The following is a 27,314-nucleotide window of genomic DNA, read 5'->3' on the forward strand; positions in this document are numbered from 1 at the left end:
AAGAAAGGAGGGCTCTAAGGGCAGGAATGGTTGGCAGATCGAGGAAAACCTTCCGATGAAGGTCTCTGCCAAAAATGAATTCGTGTGCCTCAGAGGATGAGGGGACTCCAAGACGGTCGAAGGAAATTAGTGTTGCCGAGTTGCCGATGGAGGAAACCAGAGGGCCTGCTAAGGGAGGGGTACATTTGTTTTGACGAGGTGATTAGACAGGACTGAAGGGCGGAGGACGTCTGTCGTGCACATTCACCGAACATTCAGAGGAGACAATCTGAGAGTCAGATAGGAGGGAAGGCAAGGCGATGAGTCAGCGTGGATGTCTGGAAGGCCAGAGCTTGGGATGCTTGTTGGCCAGCACAAGGCCAGGGCCAGAGAAGACTATAAGCGACATACAAGCGTGAGGAAGGGAGGAGAGATGAATATGAGAAGGGGAGGAAACCGGAAAGCTCTGGCAGAAGGACAGGAGAAGGGGCTAGGAATGACAGGATTTATGGAGCAGGAAGGATTCCCCAACCCCAGCTTCGCAGAATGAAGGGAAATTAAGGTAACCTTGGACAAAACCCCCACTCCGATACACTGAGTGGCCGGTTTGAAGGCCACCTAAGCAGGACTGAATGCCTTGGATGTGGCAGGTCACCAATATGACCTCCTACGATGGCCCTGCTGCTTTCTCCCACTTCCCTCTTCTCCGTTTCTCCAAAAGCACCTTGCTATTCACCAAAGACCATCCTTGGCTGGCATTGGCCACGCAATTAGTAAACACTGCAGGCCTCTGGGGAGACATATGTGCCTAATCAGCTTGCCAATCCCAGGGGCTGGGCGCCTAAGCCACTGCCACTCCACTCCCACACAACTGGGACACGATGGCAGCTACCAGGATCAACAACCCAGGAACAACAGTGCACCAAGCATAGCTCCCAGCTTCCATGTGATTCTATTTGATTGTGAATGTGTGGGTCCGTGGGCAAGTGCGTGTGCTTTCCTGAGTGTTTTTCTTCAGGAATGATGGGGGCTCGTAGATAGGATTGAGTGTCCTGCTGTGGTCTGCCTGAAGGTGGTTGTGTGTCTGCGTGGGGTTTCCTGTGACGGATTGTGTGTGCTTGTGTGGCAGTTTTCATGTGGCTTGGAGTGAGTTTTAACAGCATGTGTTTTGTACGGGTGTGTGTGTGTATGAGCAATCTTGGAGTTCCTGGTGCTCCAACCACGTGTTAGATGTGGTGTCTTAAATTGATAGGTGCTGGTCTTTGCTTAGAACCTGAGATCCAGGTTGCCAAGCAGCATTTTGTGATGCTGATGACGCTGATATTGATGATGAAGAGGAAACTGAATGTGATTGTTGAGTGGGCGTTTGCTTGTGCTTACTCTGAGGTGGGATGATTGGGGATCATCTTGGCCAGACTGTCAGAGCAGGGACTCCCATGGGAGGAAAGGGAGGCCCTGGCCCCAAAGCGGGCAGCAGGTCCCAACGCAGTCACAAGAAAAGAGGGCTCTAAGGGCAGGAATGTCTGGCATATGGAGGAAAATATTTCGAGACGGTCTCTGCCGTAAATGAATTCGTGTGCCTGAGAGAATGAGGGGTCTCCGAGACAGTCAAAGGAAATTAGCGCTGCGAGTTGCCGATGGAGGAAACTGGAGAGCCTGCTAAGGGAGTGGTACATTTGTTTTGACGAGGTGATTAGACAGGATCCAAGGGCGGAGGACATCTGTCATGCACATTCACCGAACATTCAGAGGGGACAATCTGAGAGTCAGATAGGAGGGAAGGCAAGGAGATGAGCCAGCGTGGATGGCTTCAAGGGAAACAAGAATCTGGAAGGCCAGAGCTTGGGATGCTTGCCGGCCAGCACAAGGCCAGGGCCAGAGAAGGCTACAAGCGACATACAAGCGTGAGGAAGGGCGGAGAGATGAATATGAGAAGGGGAGGAAACTGGAAAGCATTGGTGGAAGTACAGGAGAAGGAGCTAGGAATGCCAGGGTTTATGGAGCAGGAAGGATTCCCCAACCTCAGCTGCGGAGAATGAAGGGAAGCTAAGGTAACCTAGGACAAAGCCCTCACTCCGCTACACTGCGTGGCCGGTTTGAAGGCCACCTCAGCACGACTGAATACCTAGGATGTGTCACGTCACCAATATGACCTCCTACGGCGGCCCTGCTGCTTTCTCCCACTTCCCTCTTCTCCGTTTCTCCAAAAGCACCTTGCTATACACCAAAGACCGTCCTTGGCTGGCATTGGCCCCGTGAGTAGAAAACACTGCAGGCCTCTGGGAAGACATATGTGCCTAATCAGCTTGGCAATCCCAGGGGCTGGGCACTGAAGCCACATCCATTCCGCTCCAACACCACTGGGACACGATGGCAGCTACCAGGATCGACAACCCAGGAACAACAGTGCACCAAGCATAGCTCCCAGCTTCCATGTGATTCTCTCTGAGTGTGAGCGTGTGTGGGTCCATGGGCAAGTGCGTGTGCTTTCCTGAGTGGTTGTCTGCAGGAATGGTGGGGGCTCTTCCTTTGGATTGAGTGTCCTGCTGTGGTCTGCCTGAAGGTGGGTGTGTGTCTCCATGGAGTTTCCTGTGACGGAATGTGTGTGCTTGTGTGGGAGTTTTCATTTGGCTGGGAGTGAGTTTTGACAGCATGTGTTGTGAGGGGTGCGTGTGTATGAGCAAGCTTGGAGTTCCTGGTGCTCCAACCAAGTGTTAGATGCGGTGTCTTAAGTTGATAGGTGCTGGTCTTTGCTTAGAACCTGAGACCTGGGTTGCCAGGCAGCCTTTAGTGATGCTGATGACGCTGACATTGATGATGAAAAGGAAATTGAACGGAATTGCTGAGTCGGCGTTTGCTTGTGCTTACTCCAAGGCAGGATGGTTGGGCATCATCTTGGCCAGGCTGTCAGAGCAGAGACTCCCACGGGAGTCCCTGGGACCAGTGTGTGAGCCGCCCCCGGGGCCCTGCTTCCCAGCTGGTGTTTGTTCTAGATGAGTGCCCCAGAGCCTTGGCAGAAAAAGACACTAGGCAGATACGATAATTTGCCTGGACGTCCGCCTCCCTAGAGGCCAAGGCCTCGCGGAGAAGAAGTACTACAGGAGCTCAGGTAATGTGGTGATCAGTCCCTCTATGTGCTGGGTGATAAGTCACTCTGGGTGCTGGGTGATCAGTCCCTCTGATTACATGGTGCTGGTTGCTCAGAACCTCTGCATGCTGGGTTCTGAGTATCTCTGGGGGATGGGTTCTCAGTACCTCTGGGTGCTGGTTGTTCAGTTCTTGTGAGTGCTGGGTGATCTGTACTTCTGTGTGATGTGTTCTCATTTCTGCTGGTTGCTTGATACTCAGTATCTATGTATGCTGGGTGCTGTATGATCAGTCCCTTTGGGTGCTGGGTGCTTGGTGCTCAGTACCTCTGTGTGCTGGGTGCTGGGTGCTCAGTAAGTATGTGTATGGGGTGCTCCGTACCTCTGGATGCTGGGTGCTTGGTGCTCAGTACCTCTGTGTGCTGGGTGCTGAGTGCTCAGTAAGTATGTGTACGGGGTGCTCCGTACCACTGGGTGCTGGGTGGTGGGTTTTCATTTCCTCTGGTTGTTTGATACTCAGTATCTCTGGATGCTGGTGCTGAATGCTCAGGCCCTCTGGGTTCTGGGTGCTCAGTACCTCTGTGTACTGTGTACTGAGTGCTCCATACCTCTGGGTGCTGGATGCTCAGTACCTCTGGAGGCTATGTGGTTGGTGCTCAGTACCTCTGGGTACAGGGTGTTGTGTGCTAGTTGATCAGTACCACTGGGTGATGGGTTTTTAGATCTTCTGTTTGCTTAGTAATAAGTATCTCTGGGTGTTGTGTGCTGCGTGATCAAACCCTCTGGGAACTGGATGCTCAGTCCCTTTAAGTAGTAGGTGCTGGGTGCTCAGAACTTCTTTGTCCTGGGTGCTTACCTCTGGATGCTGGGTGCTTGGTGCTAAGTACCTCAGAATGCTGGGTGCTGTGTGATCAATCCTTCTGGGTGCTGGGTGCTCCGTACCTCTGGATGCAGCAAGATTGGTGCTCAGTACCTCTGTGTTCTTGGTGCTGAGTTCTCAGTACATGTGGTACTGGGTACTGCATACCTCTGGGTGATGGGTGCTGGGTGCTCAGTACCTCTGTATGCTGCGTGCTTGGTGCTCAGTACCTTTTTGTGCTGGGTGTTTTGTGGTCTGTACATATGTGTACTGGGTGCTCTGTACCTCTGTATGCTGGATGCTTGATGCTCAATACCTTTGGGTGCTGAGTGCTGGGTGATCACTAACTCTGCGTGCTGGGTGCTCAGTACATCTGAGTCCTCGGTGCTCAGTATCATTGGATGCTGTGTGCTGTCTGATCACTACTTTTGTGTGATGGGTTTTCAGATCTTCTGGTTGCTTGGTACTCAGTATCTCTGGGTGTTGTGTGCTGCGCGAACAGTTCCTCTGGGTACTGGGTGCTCAGTCCCTCTAGGTACTAGGTGCTGGGTGCTCAGTACCTCTGGAGGCTGGGTGCTTGGTGCTCAGTACCTCTGAATGCTCGGTGCTGTGTGATCAGTCCCTCTGAGTGCTGGGTTATCAGTCCCTCTTGGTACTAGAAGCTCGGTGCTCAGAACCACTGGGTGCTGGTTGTTCAGTATATCTGGGTGCTTTGTGCTCAGTACCTCTGGGTGCTGAGAGCTAGTTTCTCAGTATTTCTGGAAGCTGCTGCTTAGTGCTCAGTACCTCTGGGTGCTTGGTGATGGGTAATCAGTACCTCTGGGTGATGGGTTTTCATTTTCTCGGGATGCTTCATACTCAGTATCTCTGGATGCTGGGTGCTGTATGCTCAGTCCTTCTGGGTGACGGGTGATAAGTAACTCTGGGAGGTAGGTTTTCATTTCCTCTGGTAGCTTGATACTCAGTATCTTTAGATGAATGGTGCTGCGTGCTCAGGCACTCTCTGTGCTGGGTGCTTAGTACCTCTGTGTACTGGGTGCAGAGTGCTCTGTACTTCTGGCTACTTGATGCTCAATACCTCAGGATGCATCATGCTTAGTGCTCAGTACCTTTGTGTGCTGCATGCTGGGTGCTCCCTATCTCTGAGTACTCTGTGCTCAGTCCTACTAGGTACTTGGTGCAGCGTGCTCAATATATCTGGGTACTCATTGCACCTCTGGGTGCTGTGTACTGGGTGCTCCCCATCTCTGGTTACTGTGTGTTCAGTACCTCTGGGTGATGGGTGCTCATTAACCCTTGGTGCTGGGTGCTGTGTGTTCCGTTCCTCTGGGTGCTTGATGATCAGTACCTCTGTATGTGGCGTGCTTGGTGCTTAGTACCTCTGTGTGGTGGGTGCTGGGTTCCCAGTCCATATGTGTGCTGGGTGCTCCATACATCTAGATGCTGAGTGCTTGGTGCTCAGTATCTCTGGGTACTGGGTGCTGGGTGATCAGTACCTCTTGGTGATGGGTTTTCAGATCTTTTGGTTGCTTGGTACTCAGTATCTCTGGGTATTGTGTGCTGCATGATCAGTACCTCTGGGTACTGGGTTCTCAGTCCTCTGAGTTACTAGGTGCTGGATGGTCAGAACATCTGGGTTCTGGGTGCTCAGTATGTCTAGATGATGGGTGCTTCATGCTCAGTACCTCTGAAGGCTGGGTGGTGGTTGTTCAGTACTACTGGGTAGTGGGTCCTCAGTCCCTCTGGGTACTAGGTGCTGGTTGCTCAAATCCTCTGGGTGCTGTGTGCTCAGTATTTCTGGGTGCTCTGTTCTCAGTATCTCTGCGTGCTGGGTGTGTTCAGTACCTCTGGGTGTTCGTTCCTCAGTGTCTCTGGGTGCTGGGTGCTCAGTCCGTCTATGTTCTTGGTACAGCGTGCTCAGTACTTCTGTGTGGTCATTGCTCAATACCTCTGGGTGCTGGGTGCTCAGTACATAGTGTACTGGGTGCTCTGTATCTGTGCATGCTGGGTGCTTGATGCTCAGTACCTCTGAGTGCTGGCTGCTGGGTGGTCAGTACCTCTGTGTGGTGGGTTTTCATTTCTTCTGGTTGCTTGATACTTAGTATCGCTGGATGATGAGTGCTGTCTGCTCAGGCCCTCTGGGTGCTGGGTGCTCAGTGTGTGCTGGGTGCTCAGAACCTCTGGGTGCTAGGTGCTCAGTGTCTCTTGTTGCTGGGTGCTCAGTCCCTGAGGTGCTTGGTGCAGCAAGGTCAGTAAATTGGGTGGTCATTGCAGAGTACCTCTGGGTTCTGGGTTGTCTGTATCTGTCGGTACTCTGTGTTCAGTACCTCTGGGTGATGGGTGCGCAGTACCTCTGGATGCTGCGTGATTGGTCCTAGTACCACTGTATGCTGGGTGCTGGGTAATCAGTATCTCTGGGTGCTGGATGCGCTGTACATCTGGGTGCTGAGAGCTGGGTGCTCCGTACTTCTGGATGCTGGGTGCTTGGTGCTCAGTACCTCTGGATGCTTGGTGCTGTGTGATTAGTCCCTCTGGATGCTGGGTTCTCAGTCCCACTTGGTACTAGGAGCTGGGTGCACAGAACCTCTGGGTGCTGGGTGCTCAGTGTTTCTGGGGGCTGGGTTCTCAGTACCTCTGGGTGCTGGGTGCTCATAAATTCTGAATGCTGGCTGCGTGATGCTCAGTACCTCTGGGTGCTGGGTGCTGGGTGATCAGTACCTCTGGGTGATGGGTTTTCATTTCCTCTGGTTGCTTGATACTCAGAGTCTTTGGAGGATGGGTGTTGTGTGCTCAGTCCTTCTGGGTACTAGGGGCTCAGTACCTCTGGACGCTGCACGCTTGGTGATAGTACCTCGGTGTGCTGGGTGATGAGTGCTCAGTATCACTTGCTGCTGGGTGCTGGGTGCACAGTCCCTCTTGGTGCTAGGTGCTGAGTCCCTCTGGATTCTGGGTGCTGGGTGGTCAGTATTTCTGGATGCTGGGTGCTTGGTGCTCAGTACCTCGGGTGCTTGGTGTTCAGTACCTCTGGGTGATTTGTTTTCAGATCTTCTAGTTGCTTGAGACTCAGTATCTCTGGGTGCTGTGTGCTGCGTGATCAGTCCCTCTGGGTCCTGGGCTCAGTCCCTCTAGGTACTAGTTGCTGGGTGCTCAGAAACTCTGGGTGATGGGTGCTCAGTACTTCTAAATGCTGGGTGCTTGGTGCTGGGTGCTCAGTACCTCTGGGTGTTGAGTGTTCAGGACCTCTGTGTTTTGGAACCTCAGTAAAACTGGATGCTGAGTGCCCACTACCACTGCATGCTGGTGCTAGTTTGCAGTCCCTCTGTGTGCTGGGTGCTGGGTGCTCAGGGCCTCTTGGTGCTGTGTGCTCAGTCCCTCTGGATACTAGGTGGTGGGTGCTCTGAACATCTGGGTGCTGTGTACTCAGTGTCTCTGGGTGCTGTGTTCTCAGTACCTCTGGGTGCTGAGACCTGGGTGTTCAGGAATTCTGGATGCTGGGTGCGTGGTGCTCAGTACATCTGGGTGCTGGGTGCTGGGTGCTCAGTACCTCAGGGTGCTGGGGGCTCAGTCCTTCTGGGTGCTTCGTGCTGGGTGCACAGTCCCTCTACGTGCTGGGAGCTCAGTACCTCTTTGTGCTGGATCCTGGGTGCTCAGTACCACTGGGTGCTGGGTGCTTATTATGTCTGGGTGCTGGGTGCTCAGGCCCTCTGGGTGCTTGGTGCTGAGTGCTCAGTATTTCTGGATACTCGGTGCTCAGAGTGTTGTGTGCTTGGTGATCAGTTTCTCTGTGTGCTCATTGCTGGGCACTCAGTATCCTTGGATGATGGCTGCTTGGTGCTCAGTACATCTGAATGCTGGGTGCTGGGTGATCAGTCCCTCTGTGTGCTGGGTGCTCTGTTCCTCTGGGTACTAGGTGCTGGTTGCTCAGAACCTCTGGGTGCTGGCTGCTCAGTATCTCTTTGTGCTCAGGTGCTCAGTCCCTCTAGGTGCTTGGTGCAGCATGTTCAGTACTTGTTTGTGGTCATTGCTCAGTACCTCTGGGTGCTGGGTGCTCAATATCTCTGGGTACTCTGTGTTCAGTATCCCTGGGTGTTGGGTGCTTATTAAGTCTCGGTGCTGTGTGCTGTGTGCTCAGTACCTCTGGTTGCTGGGTTCTCAGTACATCTGGGTGCTGGAATCTGGGTGCTCATTACCTCTGGCTGCTGGGTGCTGGGTGCTTAGTTCCTCTGGAAGCTCGTTGCTCACTAGCTTGTGTGCTGGGTGCTCGGTACCTCTGTGTGCTGGATGCGGGATGCTCAGTCCCTCTGGGTGCTGGATGCTCACTACCTCTGTGTGCTGGGTGCTGCTTTTCATTCCCTCTGTGTGAGGGTGCTGGGTGCTCAGGACATATGTATACTGGGTGCCAAGTACGTCTGGATGTTTGGTGCTTGGTGCTCTGTACCTCTGGGTGCTTGGTGCTTGTGCACTTTGTCCGGAGTGCACAATCACTCTAGGTGCTGGGTGCTCAGTACCAGTGGGTGCTGGATGCTTAGTATATCTGGGTGCTGAGTGCTGGGTGCTCAGTCCCTCTGGATGATGGGTGCTCAGTACCTCTGGATACTTGGTTCTCAGTACCTTGTGTACTGGGTAATTAGTTTTTCTGGGTGCTCAGTGCTGGGTACTCAGTATCACTGGGTGCTCTGTGCTCCATCCCATGTTCTTAGGTGCTGGGTGCTCTGAAGTTCTGGGTGCTTACTTTGCCTTGCCTGGGCCTTGGCTTGCCTTGCTTTGCCTTGCCTTGCCTGGGTCTTGCCAAGCCTTGTCTTGCCTTACCTGGACTTGCCTGGGCCTTGCCGGGGCCTTGCCTTGCCTTACCTTGCCTGGGTATTGCCATACATTGCATTGCCTTGACTGGGCCTTGCCTTGCCTTGCCTGGGCCTTACCTGTATTTGCCTGCATCTTGCCTGCATCTTGCCAAAGTCTGGCCTGGGTATTGACTTGCCTGGGTCTTCTCTTGACTGGGTCTTGCCTGAGTCTTGTGTTAACTTGCCTTGACTTGCTTGCCTTGCTTTGCCTTGTCTTGCCTTGCCTTACCAGGGTCTTTCCTTGCCATGCCTTGCCTTATCGTGCCTTACCTTGCCTGGGTCTTGCCTTTACTTGCCTTGCCTTGCCTGTATCATGATTGGGTCTTGCTTTGCCTTGCCTTGCTTGGGTCTTACCTGGGTCTTGCCTTGCTTTGCCTTGCCTGGTTCTTGCCTGGGTCTTCCCTGGGTCTTCCCTTGGCTTGCATTGCCTTGCCTTGTCTTGCCTGTGCTTTGCATTGCCTTGCCTGGGCCTTGCCTTTCCTTGCTTTCCTTGCCTTGCCTGGGCCTTGCCTGCCTTGCCACGCCTTGCCTTGCCTGGGCCTTGTTTGCAAAGCCTTGCCTTGCCTAGTATTTCCTTGCCTGGGTCTTGCCTTGCCTTGCATTACCATGCCTTAGCTGGGTCTTGCCATGACATGCCGTGCTGTGCCTTGCCTTGCTTTGCCTTGCTTCCCTTGCCTTGCCTTGCTTGGTATTGCCTTGCCTTGCTTGGTATTGCCTTGCCTTGCCTTGCCTTGCCTTGCCTGGCCTGGGTCTTGCATTGCATTGCCTTGCATGATTATTGCATTGGTCATTCCTTGCATGGCTCTTGCCTTGTCTTTTCTTCCCTGGGCCAAGCCTGGGTCTTGCCTTTCCTTGCCTGGGCCTTCCCTGGGTATTGTCTCCCTTGCCTGGGGCTTGTCTGGTTCTTGCATTAACCTGCCTTGATTTGCTTGCCTTGCTTTGCATTGTCTTGCCTTACCTTGCCAGGGTATTTCCTTGCCATGCATTGCTTTGCCTTGCTTTGCCTTGCCTCGGCCTTGCCTTCCCTTGTCTCGGCCTTGCCTTCCCTTGCATTGCCTGGGCCGTCACTTGCTTTTCCTTCCCTTGCCTTGTTTTGCCTTGCCTTGCCTTGCCTTGCCTTGCATAGGTCTTGCCTTGCCTTGCCAGGTTTTACCTTGCCTTGCCAGGTTTTACGTTGCCTTGGCATGTCTTGCCTTGGCTTGGCTTGCCTTGCCTTGCCTTGCCTTACTTTGCTAGGCCTTTCCAGGGCCTTGGCTTGTTTTGGCTTGCCATGCCTTGCCTTGCCTGGGTCTTCCCCGACATACTGGCGCCCAACGTGGGGCATGAAATAGGGCACGTAAGGGGCACAAAAGAGGCACAAAATGGGGCATGAAAGGGGCACAATTGCGAGTTGATCCAAGCGAGAGATACATGGACTAGGGACTGAAGTGCCAGGGAAACCTGAAAGGAAGAAAAAGAAAAAAGAGGCCAGGGAAACCTGAAGGAAAAATGCAGGCTGAAATTGCTCACAGGGAAAGAGAAAAAGACGGAGGAAGGCAAAGACAAAGAGAAAGACACAGGGAGAAAGACAAAGAAAGAAAACGCCTCAAAGACTGAAAAACCAGTGAATGTGTGTGTGAAAGAGATATTAATTATTATTCCCAGATCACCTCCGCAGCACGGATCACTTTGGGCATGGTAGGGAGGAACCTCGTGGGAGTCTCTGGCCAGAGCAGTATAAGGGTGAGGCGATTTTACAATAGAACTGAATGGGTTCAGACTGGAACAACCACGAATGTGTGCGAATGGGATATTATATTCTGTGCAAGTATGAATGTGTCTAAACTATGTGGCAACTTATACGGGAGTAAACAGTTTAAGAACAGGTGAAAAGCACAGAGACGCTTGAAAAAATACTTGAGAGAATTAAGTGGTAGTGATTTAGAAAGCCTGTGCTTGGGTGCAGAATAGTTAAAAACAGGCTAAAGCTTTTTAGGGTCCCTGGCAAAATATAGAGACAATGCCCCTGAGTCAGCTTGAAGAAGTTACAGAAAATGGATCTTTGCCCATAACCCCCATAAAATGAAGGGACCAGAGTCATTTTTGGAAGGTGAAATAGGACAGTAGTTTAAAACAAAAAGGGGAGGGAGATTGGAAGACTCTTCTAATTCTTCCATTGCCCTGCTATTCCCTATAGCTTGTGTGATAGCCTTTGTTTAATAATATTGTTCTCTTAGTTAATGTTGGAATGTTTCCCTGTTTCTCTGACTGTTGTAGTAGAGCCTGTCAGTATATACAAGTGCCTGTACAGGCGGAGGAGAAGGCTTTCCCACTCATCAGTAAAAGAGACTTTGGTATTTTCCTGCCGTTACTGCTACAAGTACTATTTTAGGACTTGATCAAAGATGGGCAGGATTGATCAGTTTGGATTTGTTTTGTGAGCTATAATTGTAATATGTCTATATTGCTCGCCTACAAAGTCAACACAGAAAGTGAATGCTAATGCAACAGGCATCTGCTCCCATGGAAATAGGTGCATCCTCTCAGGTCTGATTTGCTTAAATGGACGGCTGGTACTCAAAGACGGGCAAGTCCCAGCTGTTAGCCTATCAACCCAAGACAGGAGCCAAGTAAAAAGGACTTGGTGATCCCATGACAGGTAAGAAGACTAGCGGGCTTGGAGACACCTAAGACAGGCATAGTCAAGCTGATATAATGGTAGTCTCACAGATCCTAGGTTTTTTCTTTTTCTAAAATAAAAACGGGAGAGATGTTGGGGGCCGAGTAACGCCATGTCTAATAACTTTCTGCTGAGACCTGTAGTAGTGGTAAACAAGTGGACCTCTTTATCCTGCCCACCTGTTGTGCTGATAGGCTCCCGCACCCAATATATGGAGGGGGTTTTATGAGAGAGATTTCCCTGCCTTGATGAAGCTGCATGGCGTCTCTGTTCATGCTCCAGGGAAGGAAGGCTGAGTGCAGGAGGACAATGGGCCCTCTCCTCTCGCGGCTTGGACTTGTCAGGATGTGTTTCTCCCCATCCCTCCTACTACTAGTAGAGAGGGACCGGGGACGAAGGACCCCAACAGGCCTTGCCTTCTTGCCTTGCCTTGCCTGCTCCTTGCCTTGCCTTGCCTGTGACTTGGCTTGTATTGGCCTTGCCTTGCCTTGCTGTCCCTTGAATTGCCTTGCCTTTACTTGCCTTGCCTTATATTGCCTGGGACTTGGCTTGTGTTGCATAGCCTTGCCTTGCCTGGGTTCTATGTTGCCTTGCCTTGCATGGGTCTTTGCCCCGGCCTGCAGGGTAGTCAACTGGAACCTGAGGAGAAGTAGACCTGAATGAGAGACAAACCAGACACGAGAAAGGAGACCAAGACAGTATTCTGATCAAGGTCTCAATCTTTATTTTTGCACAGCAGAATATATACGTTTAGCAGAAAGGTGATTGACTCAAGCAGGTTGCCTAGTGATATCGCTTAGTAACCATCTCTATACAACATGTACCTGAAACAAACCTGGGGAGGGGGTCAGGACATGGTCAAACTGTTTGCCAAACAGGATACATAAATAGAGTTCTTTTTGCTTACAGAATATTGCAGTTGGGTAGTCATGGAAGGGGTACTAGAAACAATAAGCAATTCTTTCAAGTTACAGACAGTCTTACAGTTACTAAGTTCTTTTAGTTTATTACTAAGTTCTTTCAGCTTACAGAAACGTACAGTTTCTGGATGTCATAGCAACAGTTGTTTGGTTCCCAGCAGATCTTGCCTTGCCTTGCCTTACTTGGGTCTTGCATTTGCCTTGCCTTGCCTGGGTCTTGCTTTGCCTTGCCTTGTCTTGCCTTGCTGGGTATTGCCTTGCCTTTCCTTCCCTTGGATGGGTCTTGCCTTGCCTGGCCTGGTTTTCCCTTGCCTTGGCTTTCCTTGCCTTGCCTGGGCCTTGCCTAGGTCTTGCCTTGCCTTGCCTGGCTCATGCCTGGGTCTTACCTTGCCTTGCTTTGTCTTGTCTGGGTCTGGCTTAAGTCTTGCCTTGCCTTGCCTTGCCTGCATCTTCCCTGGTCTAGTCTTGTGTTGCCTCTCCTGGGTCTTGCATGGCTCATGCCTTGCCTTGCCTAGTTTTGCCTTGTCTTGGCTTGCCTTGCCTACCCTGGGTCTTACCTGGTTCCTGCCTTGCGTTGCCTTGTCTTGCCTGGGTCTTGCCTAGGTCTTGCATTGCCTTGACATGCCTGGGTCTTCCCCGGTCTTGTCTTGCCTTACTTAGGTTTTGTGTGGGTCTTGCCTTGCCTTGCCTTGGCTTCCCTTGCCTTGCCTGCTTTGCATTCCCTTGCCAAGCCTGGGCCTTGCCTTGCCTTGCCTTGTCTTGACTTGCCTGGGACTTGCTTTGCCTTGCCTGGGCCTTGGCTTGGCTTGACTTGGCTTGCCTTCCCTTGCCTTCTCTTGCCTTTCCTTGCTTGCGCCTTGCATTGCCTTGCCTGGGACTTGGCTTGCATTGCTTTGCCTTGCGGTGTTGCCTTGACTTGCCTTACCTGGGTCTCTCCTTTCCCTTGACTTGCCTGGGTCTTGAATTGCCTTGCCTTACCTGGGTATTGCCTTTCATTGACTTGCCACCCCTTCCCTTCCCTTGCCTTACATTGCCTTACTTTACCTTGCCTTGCTTTGCCTTGCCTTGCCTTGCCTTGCCTTGCCTTGCCTTGCCTTCCCTTGCCTTGTCTTGCCTTGCCTTACCTGCTTTGAATTCCCTGGGTCTTGCCTTGCCTTGCCTTGCCTTGCCTGGGCCTTGCCTTGCCTTCACTTGCCTTGCCTTGCTTTGCTAGGCCTTGCCAGGGCTTTGGCCTGTCTTAGCTTGCCATGCCTTGAGTTGCCTTGCTTTGCCTGGGCCTTGCTTTGCCTTGCGTTTTATTGCATTGCCTGGGACTTGGCTTGCATTGCCTTGCCTTGCCTTGCCTGGGTTTTACATTGCCTTGCTTGCATGGGTCTTGCCTTTCCTTGCCTGGCCTGGGTCTTACCTTGCCTTGCCTTGCTGGGTATTGCCTTCCCTTGTCTTCCCTTGATTTACCTTGCCTTTCCTTTCCTTTCCTTTCCTTGCCTTGCCTTGCCTTGCATGGGTCGTGCCTTGCCTGGCATGGTTTTTGCCTTGCCTTGGCTTGCCTTGCCTTGCCTGGCTCATGCCTGGGTCTTGTCTTGCGTTGCTTTGTGTTGCCTGGGTCTGGCTTAAGTCTTGCCTTGCCTTGCCTTGCCTGCATCTTCCTTGATCTAGTCTTGCATTGCCTTTCCTGGGTCTTGCATGGGTATTGCCTTGCCTTGGCTTGCCTTGCCTTGGCTTGTCTTGCCTGGGTCTTGCATTGCCTTGACATGTCTGGGTCTGCCCTGGTCTTGTCTTACCTTGCCTGGGTTTTGCCTGGTGCTTGCCTTGCCCTGCCTTGCCTTGCCCTGCCCTGCCTTGCCTTGCCCTGCCTTGCCTTGCCTTGGCTGCTTTGCCTTGCCTTGCCTTGCCTTGCCTAGGCCTTGCCTTGCCTTGCCTTGCCTTGTTTGGGCCTTGCCTTGTTCTTCCCTTGTCTTACCTTGCCTTGCCTGTGCTTTTCCTTGTTTTGTCTTGTCTGGCCTTGCCTTGCCAGGGTCTTTCATTTCCTTGCCTTGCCTTGCCTTGCCTTGCCTTACCTTGTCTGGATTGTGCCTGGGTCTTGCCCTACCTTGCCTTGCTTTGGTTTTGCCTGGGTCTTGCTTTGCTTTTTCTTGCCTGGCCCTTGCCTGGTCTTGCCTGGAACTTGCCTTGCATTGCTTTCCATGTCTGGGCCTTGCCTTGCCTAGGCCTTTCCTTGGCTTGCCTTGGCTTGCCTTGCATTTCCTTGCCTTGACTTGCCTCCCCTTGCCTGGATCTTGCCTGGGTCTTGCCTGGGTTTGACGTGCCTAGGTCTTCCCTTGCCTGGGTCTTGTCTTGACTGGGTCTTGCCTGGGTCTTGGGTTAACTTGCCTTGACTTGCTTGCCTTGCTTTGCCTTGTCTTGCCTTGCCTTGCCAGGGTCTCACCTTGCCTTGAATTGCCTTGCCATGCCTTGCCTTGCCTTGCCTTGTCTTACCTGGATTGCTTTGCCATGCCTGGGCCTTGGATTGCCTTGCCCTGCCTTGCCTTGCCTTGCCTTGCCTTACCTTGTCTGGATTGTGCCTGGGTCTTGCCCTACCTTGCCTTGCTTTGGTTTTGCCTGGGTCTTGCCTTGCTTTTCCTTGCCTGGCCCTTGCCTGGGTCTTGCCTGGAACTTGCCTTGCATTGCTTTCCATGTCTGGGCCTTGCCTTGCCTAGGCCTTTCCTTGCCTTGCCTTGGCTAGCCTTGCATTTCCTTGCCTTGACTTGCCTCCCCTTGCCTGGGTATTGTCTGGGTCTTGCCTTTCCTTGCCCTGCCCTGCCTGTGTCTTGCCCTTCTTGCCATGCTTGGGTCTTGCTTGGGTCTTGCCTTGCTTTGCCTTGCCTGGCCCTTGCCTGGGTCTTGCCTACGTCTTGCCTTGCCTTGCCTTGCATTGCTTTGCCATGCCTAGGCCTTGCCTTACCTTGCCTGGATCTTGCCTGGGTCTTGCCTGGGTTTGACTTGCATAGGCCTTCCCTTGCCTGGGTCTTGGGTTAACTTGCCTTGACTTGATTGCCTTGGTTTGCCTTATCTTGCCTTGCCAGGGTCTTGCCTTGCCTTGAATTGCCTTGCCTTGCCTTGCCTTGCGTTGCCTGCGCCTTGCCTTGCCTTGCCTGGGACTTGGCTTGCATTGGCCTTGCCTTGCCTTGCCTGGGTCTTGTGTTGCCTTGTCTTGCTTGGGTCTTGCCTTTCCTTTCCTTGCCTGGGGTCTTTCCTTTGCCTTGCCTTTCCTGGGTCTTGCCTTGCCTTGCCTTTTCTGGGTATTGCCTTGCATTGCCTTGCCTTGCTTTCCCTTGCATTGCCTTGCTTTCCCTTGCCTTGCCTTGCCTTGCCTTGCCTGCTTTGCCTTTCCTGGGCCTTGCCTTGCCTTCCTGGGCCTTGGCTTGCTTGCCTTGCCTTGCCTTCCCTTGCTTTCCTTGGCATTGCCCGGGCCTTGACTTGTCTTGTTTTGCCATGCCTTGGCTTGCCTTGCCTTGCCTGGGCCTTGCTTGCCTTGCCTTGCCTTGCATTGCCTGGGACTTGGCTTGCATTGCATTGCCTTGCCTTGCCTGGGTTCTACATTGCATTGCCTTACATGGGTCTTGACTTGCCTTGCCTTGCTTGGGTATTGCAGTTGCCTTGCCTTGCCTGGGTCTTGCTTTTGCCTTGCCTTGCCTGGGTCTTGCTTTGCCTTGCCTTGCCTGGGTCTTGCCTTGCCCTGCCTTGCCTTGCCTGGGTCTTGCCTTGCCCTGCCTTGCCTTGCCTGGGTCTTGCCTTGCCTTTCCTTCCCTTGCTTTGCCTTGCCTTGCCTTGCCTTGCATGGGTCTTGACATTCCTTGCTTTCCCTTGCCTTGCCTTGCCTTGCATGGGTCTTGCCTTGCCTGGCATGGTTTTGCCTTGCCTTGGCTTGCCTTGTCCTGCCTGGCTCTTGCCTAGGTCTTGCCTTGCCTTGCCTGGCTCATGCCTGGGTCTTGTCTTGCATTGCTTTGTGTTGCCTGGGTCTGGCTTAAGTCTTGCCTTGCCTTGCCTTGCCTGCATCTTCCTTGATCTAGTCTTGCATTGCCTTTCCTGGGTCTTGCATGGGTCTTGCCTTGCCTTGCCTGGTTTTGCCTTCCCTTGGCTTTCCTTTCCTAGCCTGGGTCTTGCCTCGTTCCTGCGTTGCCTGGCCTTGTCTTGCCTGGGCTTAGGGCTTGCATTGCCTTAACATGCCTGGGTCTTCCCTGGTCTTGTCTTGCCTTACCTGGGTTTTGCCTGGGTCTTGCCTTGCCTTGCCTTATCTGGGTCTTGACTTGCCTTGCCTTGCATTGCCTTGGCTGCTTTGCCTTTCCTTGCCTTGCCTGGGCCTTGCCTTGCCTTACCTTGCCTGGGCCTTGCCTTGCCTGGGCCTTTGCTTGGTTTTGCCTTGTCTTACATTGCCTTGCCTGTGCCTTGCCTTGCCTGGGTCTTTTCTTTGCCTTGCCTTGCCTGGGTCTTGCCTTGCCTTTCCTTGCCTGGGTCTTGCCTTGCCTTGCCTTGCCTGGGTATTGCCTTGCATTGCCTTGCCTTGCCTGGGTCTTTTCTTTGCCTTGCCTTGCCTGGGTCTTGCCTTTCCTTTCCTTGCCTGGATCTTGCCGTGCCTTGCCTTGCCTTGCCTTGCCTTGCCTTCCCTTCCCTTCCCTTCCCTTGCCTTGACTTGCCATGCCTTGCATTGCCTTTCCTTGCCTGGGCCTCGCATGTAATTTCCCTGCCTCTTGCATGGGTCTTGCCAGAGTCTTGCCTGGGTTTTGACTTGCCCGGGTCTTTTCTTGACTGGGTCTTGCCTAGGTCTTGTGTTAACTTGCCTTGACTTGCTTGCCTTCCTTTGCATTGTCTTGCCTTGCCTTGCCTTACCAGGGTCTTTCCTTGCCTTGAATTGCCTTGTCTTGTCCTGCCTTGCCTTGCTTGTCCTGCCTTGCCTTGCCTTGCCTTGCCTTGCCTTGCCTTGCCTTGCCTGTGCCTTGCGTTGCCTTGCCTTGCCTGGATCTTGCCGTGCCTTACTTGCCTTGCCCTGCTTGGGCCTTGCCTGCCTTGTCTTGCCTTGCCTGGGCCTTGTTTGCAAAGCCTTGCTTTGCCTTCTCTTTCCTTGCCTTAGCTTACCTGGTCTTACCTTGCCTTGCCTTGCCTTGCCTTGCCTTCCCTGGGCCTTGCATTGCATTGCCTTGCATGTGTATTGCGTGGGTCTTTCCTTGCCTGGCTCTTGCCTTGCCTTTCCTTCCCTGGGCCTTGCCTGGATCTTGCCTTGCCTTGCCTTGCCTTGTCTTGCCTGTGCCTTGCATTGCCTTGCCTTGCTTTACCTTGCCTTGCTTTACCTTGCCTTACCTGGGTCTTGCCTTGCATTGCCTTGCTTTGCCTTTCTTGCCTTGCCTTGCTTGGGCCTTCACTTCCCTTGCCTTGCCTTGCTTTCCTTGCCTTACCTTGCCTTGCCTTGCCTTGCCTTGCCTTGCCTTGCCTGGTCTTGCCTTGCCTTGCCTTGCCTTTCCTGGGCCTTGCCTGGGTCTTGCCTTTCCTTGCCTGGGCCTTCCCTGGGTATTGTCTCCCTTGCCTGGGTCTTGTCTGGTTCTTGCATTAACTTGCCTTGACTTGCTTGCCTTGCTGTGCATCGTTTTTCCATGGCTTGCCAGGGTATTTCCTTGCCGTGCATTGCCTTGCCTTGCTTTGCCTTACCTCGGCCTTACCTTCCCTTGCCTTCCCTGGGTCTTCACTTGCTTTGCCTTCCCTTGCCTTGCCTTGCATTGCCTTTCCTTTCCTTGCCTTGCCTTGCATGTGTCTTGCCTTGCCTTGCCAGGTTTTGCCTTGCCTTGGCATGTCTTGCCTTGGCTTGCCTTGGCTTGCCTTGCCTTGCCTTGCCTTGCCTTGCCTTGCCTGGGTATTTCCTGAGTCTTGCCTTGCCTTACCTCGGTCTTGCCTGTGTCTTGCCTTGCCTTGCCTTGCCTTGCCTTCCCTTGCCATGCCTTGTATTGTCTTACATTGCCTTGCCTGTTCTTTGCCTTGCTTTGCCTTGCCTGGCCTTGCCTTGCCAGGGTCTTTCATGCCTTGCCTTGCCTTGCCTTACCTTTCCTGGGTCTTACCTGGGTCCTACCTTTCCTTGCCTTGCCTTGTCTGGATCATGCCTGGGTCTTGCCTTGCCTTGCGTTGCTTTGGTCTTGCCTGGGTCTTGACTTGCTTTGCCTTGCCTGGCCCTTGCCTGTGTCTTGAATGGGTCTTGCCTTGCATTGCCTTGCCTGGGCATGGCCATGCCTGGGCCTTGCCTTGCTACGCCTTGGCTTGACTTGCCTGGGCCTTGCCGTGCCTTGCCTTGACTTGCCTTGCCTGGGTCTTGCCTTCCCTTGCCTTGCCTTGCCTTGCCTTTAGTGGGTCTTGCCTGGGTCGTGCCTTGCCTTGCTTTGCATGGGCCTTGCCTTGCCTTGAGTGGGTCTTGCCTGGGTCGGGCCTTCCCTTGCCTTGCCTGGGCCTTGGTTTGCCTTGTCTTGCCTTGCCTTGCATTGCCTGGGCCTTGCCTTGCCTGGGCCTTGCCTTGCCTTACCTTGCCTTGCCTTGCTTTAATTGGCCTTGCCAGGGCCTTGGCTTGCCATGACTGGGCCTTGCTTTTCCTTGCCTTGTCTTGCCTGGGTCGTGCTTTGCCTTGCCTTGCATGGGCCTTGCCTTGCCTTGCCTGGCCTTGCCTGGGTTTTGCTTTCTCCTTGCCTTGCCTAGGTCTTCTTTTGCCTTGGTATTTCCCTGCCTTGCCTTGCCTTCCCTTGCCTTGCCTTGCCTTGTCTGGGCCTCGCTGGTAACTTGCCTGCATCTTGCCTGGGTCTCTCCAGAGTCTTGCCAGGGTCTTGACTTCCCTGGGTCTTCCGTTGCCTGGGTCTTGTCTTCACTGTGTCTTGCCTGGGTCTTGTGTTAGATTGCCTTGACTTGCCTGCCTTGCTTTGCTTTGTATTGTCTTGCCTTGCAAGGGTCATTCCTTGCCTTTCCATGCCTTGCCTTGCCTTGCCATGCCTTGCCTTGCCTTGCCTGGATCTTGCCTGGGTCTTGCCTGGGTCTTGCCCTTCCTTGTCTTGCTTGGGTCTCGCCTGGGGCTTGCCTTGCTATACCTTGCCTGCCCTTGCCTTGGTCTTGCATGGGTCTTGCCTTGCAGTACCTTGCCTTGCTTGTGCCTTGCCTTGCTTTGCTTTGCCAGGGCCTTGCCGTGCCTTGCCTTGCCCATGTTTTGCCTTCACTTGGCTTGGCTTGCCTTTGCTTGCCTTGCCTTGCCTGGGTCTTGTCTGGGTCCTGCCTTACCTTGCCTTGTCTTGCCTGGGTCTTGCCTAGGTCATGCATTCCCTTGACATGCCTTGGTCTTGCCTGTTCTTGTCTTGCATGGCCTTGCCGGTGTCTTGCCTGGGCCTTCCTTGCCTTGCCTTGCCTTGCCTTGCCTTGCCTGGGCCTTGCCTTGCCTTGCCTTGCCTTGCCTGGGCCTTTCCATGCCTGGGACTTGCCTAGATCTTGCATTTTCTTACATTGCCTTCCCTGTGCCTTACCTTGCTTTGCCCTGTCTGGCATTGCCTTGCCCAGGGTCTTTCATGCCTTGCTTTACCTTTCCTGGGTCTTGCCTTTCTTTGCCTTGCCTGGGTTTTGCCTTGCCTTGCCTTGCCTTGATTTGGTCTTGTCTGGGTCTTGCCTTGTTTTATCTTGCCTGGCCGTTGCCTGGGTCTTGCCTGGCCGTTGCCTGGGTCTTGCCTTGGTCTTGCCTTGCATTGCCTTGCCTGTGCCTGCCCTTGCCTTGCCTGGGCCTTTCCTTTCCTTGCCTGGGTCTTCACTTGCTTTGCCTTGCCTCGGTATTGCCTTGCCTTGCCTTGCCTGGGTTTTGCCTTGCCTTGCCTTGATTTGGTCTTGTCTGGGTCTTGCCTCGCTTTGTCTTGCCTAGACCTTGCCTGGGTCTTGTCTTGTCTTACCTTGCCTTGCCCATTTCTTACCTTGCTTTGCATTGTCTGGCCTTGCGTTGTCAGGGTCTTTCATTGCCTTGACTTGCCTTGCTTTACCTTGCCTAAGTCTTGCCTTGCCTTGCCTTGCCTTGCCTTGCCTGGGCCTGGCCTTGCATTGCCTTGCCTTGCCTTGCCTTGCCTTGCCTTGCCTTGTCTTGCCTAGGCCTTGCCTTGCCTAGGCCTTGCTCTGACTCTCATTGCCTGGGCATTGCATTAATTTGCAATGCCTTGCCTTGTGTTGCCTTGTCTTCGATTTGCCTTGCCTTTCCTTGCCTTGCCTGGGTCTTGCCTGGGTCTTGCCTTTCCTTGCCTGGGTCTTGCCTTTCCTTGCCTTGCTTGGGTCTTCCCTGGTTCTTGCCTTGCTTTGCATTGCTTGGCCCTTGCCTGGCCCTTGCCTGGCCCTTGCCTGGGTCTTGCATTGCCTGGGTTTTCCCTTGCCTGCATCTTCACTTCCGTGGGTTTGGCTTAACTTGCCTTGCCTTGCCTTGCGTTGCCTTGCGTTGCCTTGCCTTGCCTTGCCTTGTCTTGCCTTAGCCTTGCCTTGGCCTTGCCTTGCCTCTCATTGTCTGGACATTGCATTACTTTGCCATGCCTTGCCTTGTGTTGCCTTGCCTAGGACTTGCCTTACCTTACCTTGCCTTGCCTGGGTCTTGCCTGTGTCCTGCCTTGCCTTGCCTTGCCAGGGTCTTACCTGGGTCTTGCCTTGCCTTGCCTTGCGTGCGTCTTGCCTGGGTCTTTCCTTGCCTTGTATGGGCCTTGCTTGCCTTGCAGTGCCTGGGCCTTGCTTTGCCTTGCCTTGCCTGGGCCTTGCCTGTAACTTGCCTGTGTCTTGCTTCAGTCTTGACAAGGCATTACCTGGTCCTTGCCTTGCCAGGGATTTTGCCTTGCTAGGGTTTTGCCTAGGTCTTGCCTAAATCTTCCTTGCCTTTCCTTGCCTTGCCTGGGAATTGGTTTGCCTTGCCTTGCTTGCCTTGCCTTACCTTGCCTGGGTGTTGTCTGGGTCTTGCCTTTCCTTGCATTGCCTTGCTTGGTTCTTACCTGGGCCTTGCCTTGCCTGGGTCTTCCCTTGCGTGGGTCTTGTCTTGCCAGGGTCTTACCTGGATCTTGCCTTAACTGTCCCTGCCATACCTTGCCTTGCTTTCCCTTGACTTGCCTTGACTTGCCTGGGTCTTGCTTTGCCTTGCCTTGTCCTGCCTTGCCTTGCCTTGCCTTGCCTTGGCTTTGCCTTGCCTTGCCTTGCCTTGCCTTGCCTTGCCTTGCCTTGTCTTGCATTGTTTTTCCTGGGCCTTTCCTGGCCTTGCCGTGCCTTGCCTGGGTCTTCCCATTGCCTTGCCTTGCCTTGCCTTGCCAGGGTCTTCCCTTGCCTTGCCTAGCCTAGATATTGCCTTGCCTTGTCTTTCCTGAGTCTTACTTAGGTCTTTCCTTGCCTTGCATGGGCCTTGCTTTGCCTTGCAGTGCCTGGGGCTTGCTTTGTCTTGCCTTGCCTGGCCTTGCCTAGCCTTGCCTTGTCTTACCTTCCCTTGCATGGGCCTTTCCTGCCAGTGCTTGCCTTGCCTTGTCTTTCCTTGCCTGGGCCTTGCCTTGCCTTGCATTTCCTTGCAATGCCTGAGTTTGCCTTGCATTGCCTTGCTATGCCTTGGCATGCCTTGCCTTGCCTGGGCCTTCACTTGCCTTGCCTTGCCTTGCCTGGACATTTCCTGGGTCTTGCCTTGCCTTACCTGGGTCTTGTCTGGGTCCTGCCTTGCCTTGCCTTGTCTTTCCTGAGTCTTACTTAGGTCTTGCATTGACTGGACTTGCCTAGGTCTTCCCTGGTCTTGTTTTGCATTGCCTTGCCTGGGTCTTACCTCGGTCTTGCCTTGCCTTGCCTTACCTGGGTCTTGCTTGTGTCTTCCCAGGGTCTTGCTTTGCCTTACCTTGCCTTTCCTTGCCTTGCCTTGCCTGGGCCTTGCATTGCCTAGCCTGGGCTTGCCTTGCCTTGCCTTGCCTGGGCCCTGTCTTACATGGGCCTTGCCAGCGTCTTGTGTTGTCTTCCCTTCCCTTCCCTTCCCTGGGCCTTGCTGTGCTTTGCCTGGGCCTTGCCTTGCCTTGCCTTGTCTTGAATTGGCCTTGCCTTGCCTTGCCTTGCCTTGCCTTGCCTTGCCTTGCCTTGCCTTGCCTTGCTTTGCATTGCCTTGCCTTGTCTTGCCTGGGCCTTGCCTTGCCAAGCCTTTCCTTGAGTTTTCTTGCCTTTCCAGGGCCTTTCCTTGCCTTGTGTTACCTTGCCTTGCCTGGGTCTTGCCTTGCCATGCATATCCAGGGCATTGCATTACTTTGCCATGCCTTGCCTTGTGTTGCCTTGTCTTGGACTTGCCTTTCCTTGCCTTGCCTCAATCTTGCCTTGCCTTGCATGTGTCTTGCCTGTAACTTGAGTGGGTCTTTCCTGGGTCTTCCCAGGCCTTTCCTGGGCCTTGTCTTGATAGGATCTTGCCTGTGTATTGTGTAAACTTGCCTTGACTTGCTTGCTTTGCTTTGCTTTGCCTTGTCTTGCCTTGCCTTGCCTTGCCTTGCCTTGCCTTGCCAGGGTCTTACCTTGCCTTGCCTTACCTTGCCTTACCTTGTCTGGTCTTGCCTGTGTCCTGCCTTTCCTGGCCTCCCTTGCCTGGCCCTTGCCTGGGTCTTGCCTGGGTCTTGCCTGGGTCTTTCCTTGCCTTCCCTTGCCTGTGCCTTGACTTGCCTTGCGTTGGCTTTGTCTTGCCTTGCCTGGCCTGGCCTGGCTTTGCCTTGCCTTTCCTTGCATGGGCTTTGCCTGTAACTTGCCTACATCTTGCTTGGGTCTTGCCAGGGTCTTGCCTTGGCCTTGCCTAGGACATGCATGGGACTTGCCTAGCCTGGGTCTTCCTTTGCCTGGGTCTTGTCTTCCCAGGGTCTTGCCTAGATTTGCCTTAAACTTCCTTGCCTTGCCTTGCCTTGCCTTGCCTTGCCTTGCATGGGCTTTGCCTGTAACTTGCCTACGTCTTGCCTGGGTCTTGCCAGGGTCTTGCCTTGGCCTTGTCTAGGACTTGCATGGGACTTGCCTAGCCTGGGTCTTCCTTTGCCTGGGTCTTGTCTTCCCAGGGTCTTGCCTAGATCTTGCCTTAAACTTCCTTGCCTTGCCTTGCCTTGCCTTGCCCTGCCTTGCTCGGGTCTTTCTTTACGTTGCATTGCTTTGCCTTGCCTTGCCTTACCTTGCCTAGGTGTTGCCTGGGTCTTGCCATTCCTTGCCATGCCTTGCCTGGGTCTTGCCTTGCCTTGCCTTGCTTGGGTCTTGTCTGTGTCTTGCCTTACTTTGCCTTGCCTGGCCCTTGCCTGGCTCTTACCTTGCTTTGCCTGGGCCTTGCCTTGCCTTGACTTGCCTTGACTTGATTGCCTTTCCTTGGCCTTTGTTTGCCTTGCCATGCCTTGCCTTGCCTTGCCTTGCCTTGCCTTATATTGTCTTGCCTGCGCCTTGCCTTGCCAAGCCTTTCCTTGCCTGGCCCTTGTCATACCTTGCATTACCTTGGTTTTGCCTTCCATGTCCTTGCCTTGCCTTGCCTTGCTAACCTTGCCTTGCCTGGGTCTTGCCTTGCCTTGCCTGAGTCTTGCCTTGCTTTGCCTTGTGTGATTTTTGCGTGGGTCTTTCCTTGCCTGGCTCTTGTCTTGACTTTCCTTCTCTGAGCCTTCCCTGGGTCTTGCATTTCCTTCCCTTGGCCTTGCCTGGGTATTGCCTCCCTTGCCTGGGTCTTAACTGTGTCTTGCCTTGCCTTGCCTTGCATGGATCTTGCCTTGCTTAGCCGAGTTTTATCCTGCCTTGGCTTGTCTTGCCTTGGCTTGCCTGGCCTGGCCTGGGTTTTCCCTGGGTCTTGCCATGCCTTGCCTTGCCTTGCTTTGCCTTGCCTTGCCTGCGTCTTGCCTGGGTCTTGCCTTGCCTTTCCTTGCTTGGGTCTTGCCTAGGTCTTGCAGTGCCTTGACTTGCCTGGGTCTTCCCTTGTCTTGTCTTACATTTCCTTGCCTGGGTCTTGCCTGATTCTTGCCTTTCCTTGCCTTACCTGTGTCTTGCCTGGGCCTTGCCTGGGTCTTGCCTTGCCTTGCCTTGCCTTGTCTTGCTTGGTTGTTTTGCCTTGCCTTGCCTTGCCTTGCCTTGCCTTGCCTGGGCCTTGCCCTCCCTTGCCTTCCCTTGCCTTGCTTTGCCTTGCCTTGCCTTGCCTTGCCTGGGCCTTGCCTTGCCTTGCTAAGGCCTTGCCTTGCCTTGCCTAGGTCTTACCTTGTCTTACCTTGCCTTGCCTGTGCCTTGCCTTGCTTTCCTTGTCTGGCCTTGCATTGCCAGGGTCTTTCATTGCCTTGCCTTACCTTGCCTGGGTCTTGCGTGGGTATGCCATTCCTTGCCATGCCTTGCCTGGATTGACCTTGGTCTTGTCTTGCCTTGCCTTCCTTTTGTCTTGCCTGGGACTTGCCTTGCATTGCCTTGTCTGTGCCTGGCCTTGCATTGCCTGGGTCTTGCCTTGCCTTACCTTGCCTTGCCTTGCCTTGCCTGGGCCTTGCCTTGCCTCTCATTGCCAGGGCATTGCATGACTTTGCAATGCATTACCTTGAGCTGCCTTGTCTTTGCTTTTCCTTGCCTTACCTTTCCTTGCCTGGGTCTTGCCTCACCTTGCCTTGCCTGTTTCTTCCCTTGCATGGGTCTTCTCTTGCCTGGGTATGCATTAACCTGCCTTGCCTTGCCTTGCCTTGCCTTGCCTTGCCTTGCCCTGCCTTGCCCTGCCTTGCCCTGCCCTGCCCTGCCCTGCCCTGCCCTGCCTTGCCTTGCCTTGCCTTGCCTTGCCTTGCCTTGCCTTGCCTTGCCTTGCCTGTAACTTGCCTGCGTCTTGCCTCGGTCTTGCCAGGCTCTTGACTGGGCCTTACCTGGGCCTTACCTGGGCCTTACCTGGGTCTTGCCTTGCCTCGATCTTCCCTTACCTGTGTCTTGTCTTGCCAGGGTCTTCCTTTGCCTTGCCTTGCCTTGCCTTCCATGACTTGACTTGTGTTACCTGGGTCTTGCTTTGCCTTGCCTTGCCCTTGCCTTACCTTGCCTGGGTGTTGTCTGGGTCTTGCCTTTCTGTGCCTTGCCTTGCCTGGGTCATGCCGTTCCTTGCCTTGCTTGGGTCTTGCCTGGGTCTTGCCTTGTTTGCTTTGCCTGGACCTTGCCTTGTCCTTGCCTGGGTCTTGCCTTGGAATACCTTGCCTTGCCAGTGCCTTGCCTTGTAATGCCTGGGCCATGCCTTAGATTGCCTTGCCTTTCCTGGACCTTGCCATGCCTTGCCTTGCCTTGCCTTTGCCTTGCCTTGCTTGCCTTGAAAGTATCTTGCCAGTGTCTTGCTTTCCTTGCCTTGTGTTGCTTGGGTCTTGCCTAGGTCTTGCATTGCCTTGATTTGCCTGGGTCTTCCCTGGTCTTGTCTTACATTTCCTTTCCTGGGACTTGCCTGGTTCTTGCCTTACCTTGCCTTACCTGGGTCATGCCTGTGTCTTGCCTTGACTTGCTTTGCCTTGCCTTGACTTAGTTGCCTTGCTGTGCCTTGCATTCCCTGGGTCTGGCCTTCCCAGAAACATGCCTGGGTCAGTCCTTGCCTGGGCATTGCCTTGCCTGGATCTGGACTTGACCGGGCATTGCGTTGCTTGGGTCAGAGCTTGCCTGGGGCCTTGCCTTGCCTGGGTCTTGCCTGGGTCTTGCCTAGGACTTGCCTTGCCTTGTCTTGCCTGGGGCTTGCCTTGGTTTTGCCATGCCTTGCCTAGGCCTTGCCTTGCCTTGCCTGGGTCTTGCCTTGCTTTGCCTGGGTCTGGCCATGCCTTGCCTGGGTCTGGCATTGTCTGAGCCTTACCCTGGTCTGGCCGTGCCTTGCCTGGTCCTTGCCTTGCCTGGGCCTTGCCTAACCTGGGCCTTGGCTTTGCCTTGCCTTGACTTGCCTTGCCTTGCCATGCCTCGGCCTGGGCCGTGCCTTGCCTTGCTTGCCTGGGCCCTGCCTTGCCTTACCTAGTTTTGCCTGGGCCTTGCCTTGCCTTGCCTGGGACTTGCCCTGTTTAGGACTTGCCTTGCTTTGCTTTGCCTGGGCCTTTCCTGGGCGTTGCCTTGCCAGGCCTTGCCTTGCCATGCCTTGCCTTGCCTGGGCCTTGCCTGGGTCCGACTTTGCCTTGTCTGGCTCTGGCCTTGAATTTCCTAGGTCCGGCCTTGCCTCGGCCTTGCCGGGGTCGGACCTTGCTTATCTGGCTCTGGCCTTGCCTTGCCTGGGTCTGTCCTTGCCTTCCCCTGGTCCGGCCTTGCCTGAGCCTTGCCTGGGTCTGGCATTCCCTGGGTCTGGCCTTCCCAGAAACATGCCTGGGTCAGCCCTTGCCTGGGCATTGCCTTGCCTGGGTCTGGACTTGACCGGGCATTGCGTTGCTTGGGTCAGAGCTTGCCTGGGGCCTTGACTTGCCTAGGTCTGGCCTTGTCCAGGCCTTACCTTACCTGGGTATGGCCTGGGTCTTGCCTTGCCTTGCCTTGTCTTGCCTTTCCCATACCTTGCCTTTCCCTGGCCTTGCCTTGCCTAGGTCTTTGCCGGAGCCAGCCGGCCAAAGGTCCTTGAAAAGAAGGGCTGAGAGGCTAAAAGGAAAATAAGACAGAGACAGAGGGGTTCCGGAGGGCCAGAGCAATTGTTGCATCTGACAACTTTATTAAAGAGCTTGTCTATTTTATACCTTAGTACAAGAGAACAGAGAGCATTTGCTTATGTTGGCAATCAAGCCACAGTTCCATACTTGAATAGTAACAAGAATTCTCAGGAGACTTACTGTTTGTATAAAGAATCATCTAGTCTCAACTATCATGTTGTTCTCAGCAAATCTATCTCCTGGAGGGAGAGAGTTGCCAAATAAGTCTGGGAATACTTTTAATGTACACTGTCATGACCCATGAGAGTATAGGCAAAAAGTCACTCCACCCTTGCAAACAAAGGCAGGCAGATTGTACTCTTCACCCTTTGTCCTCATTATAGGCCTTTTAAGT

This window comes from Megascapheus bottae, unplaced genomic scaffold (assembly GCF_031878675.1).
Source record: "Megascapheus bottae isolate mThoBot1 unplaced genomic scaffold, mThoBot2.hap1 HAP1_SCAFFOLD_142, whole genome shotgun sequence".
NCBI lineage: Eukaryota > Metazoa > Chordata > Mammalia > Rodentia > Geomyidae > Megascapheus > Megascapheus bottae.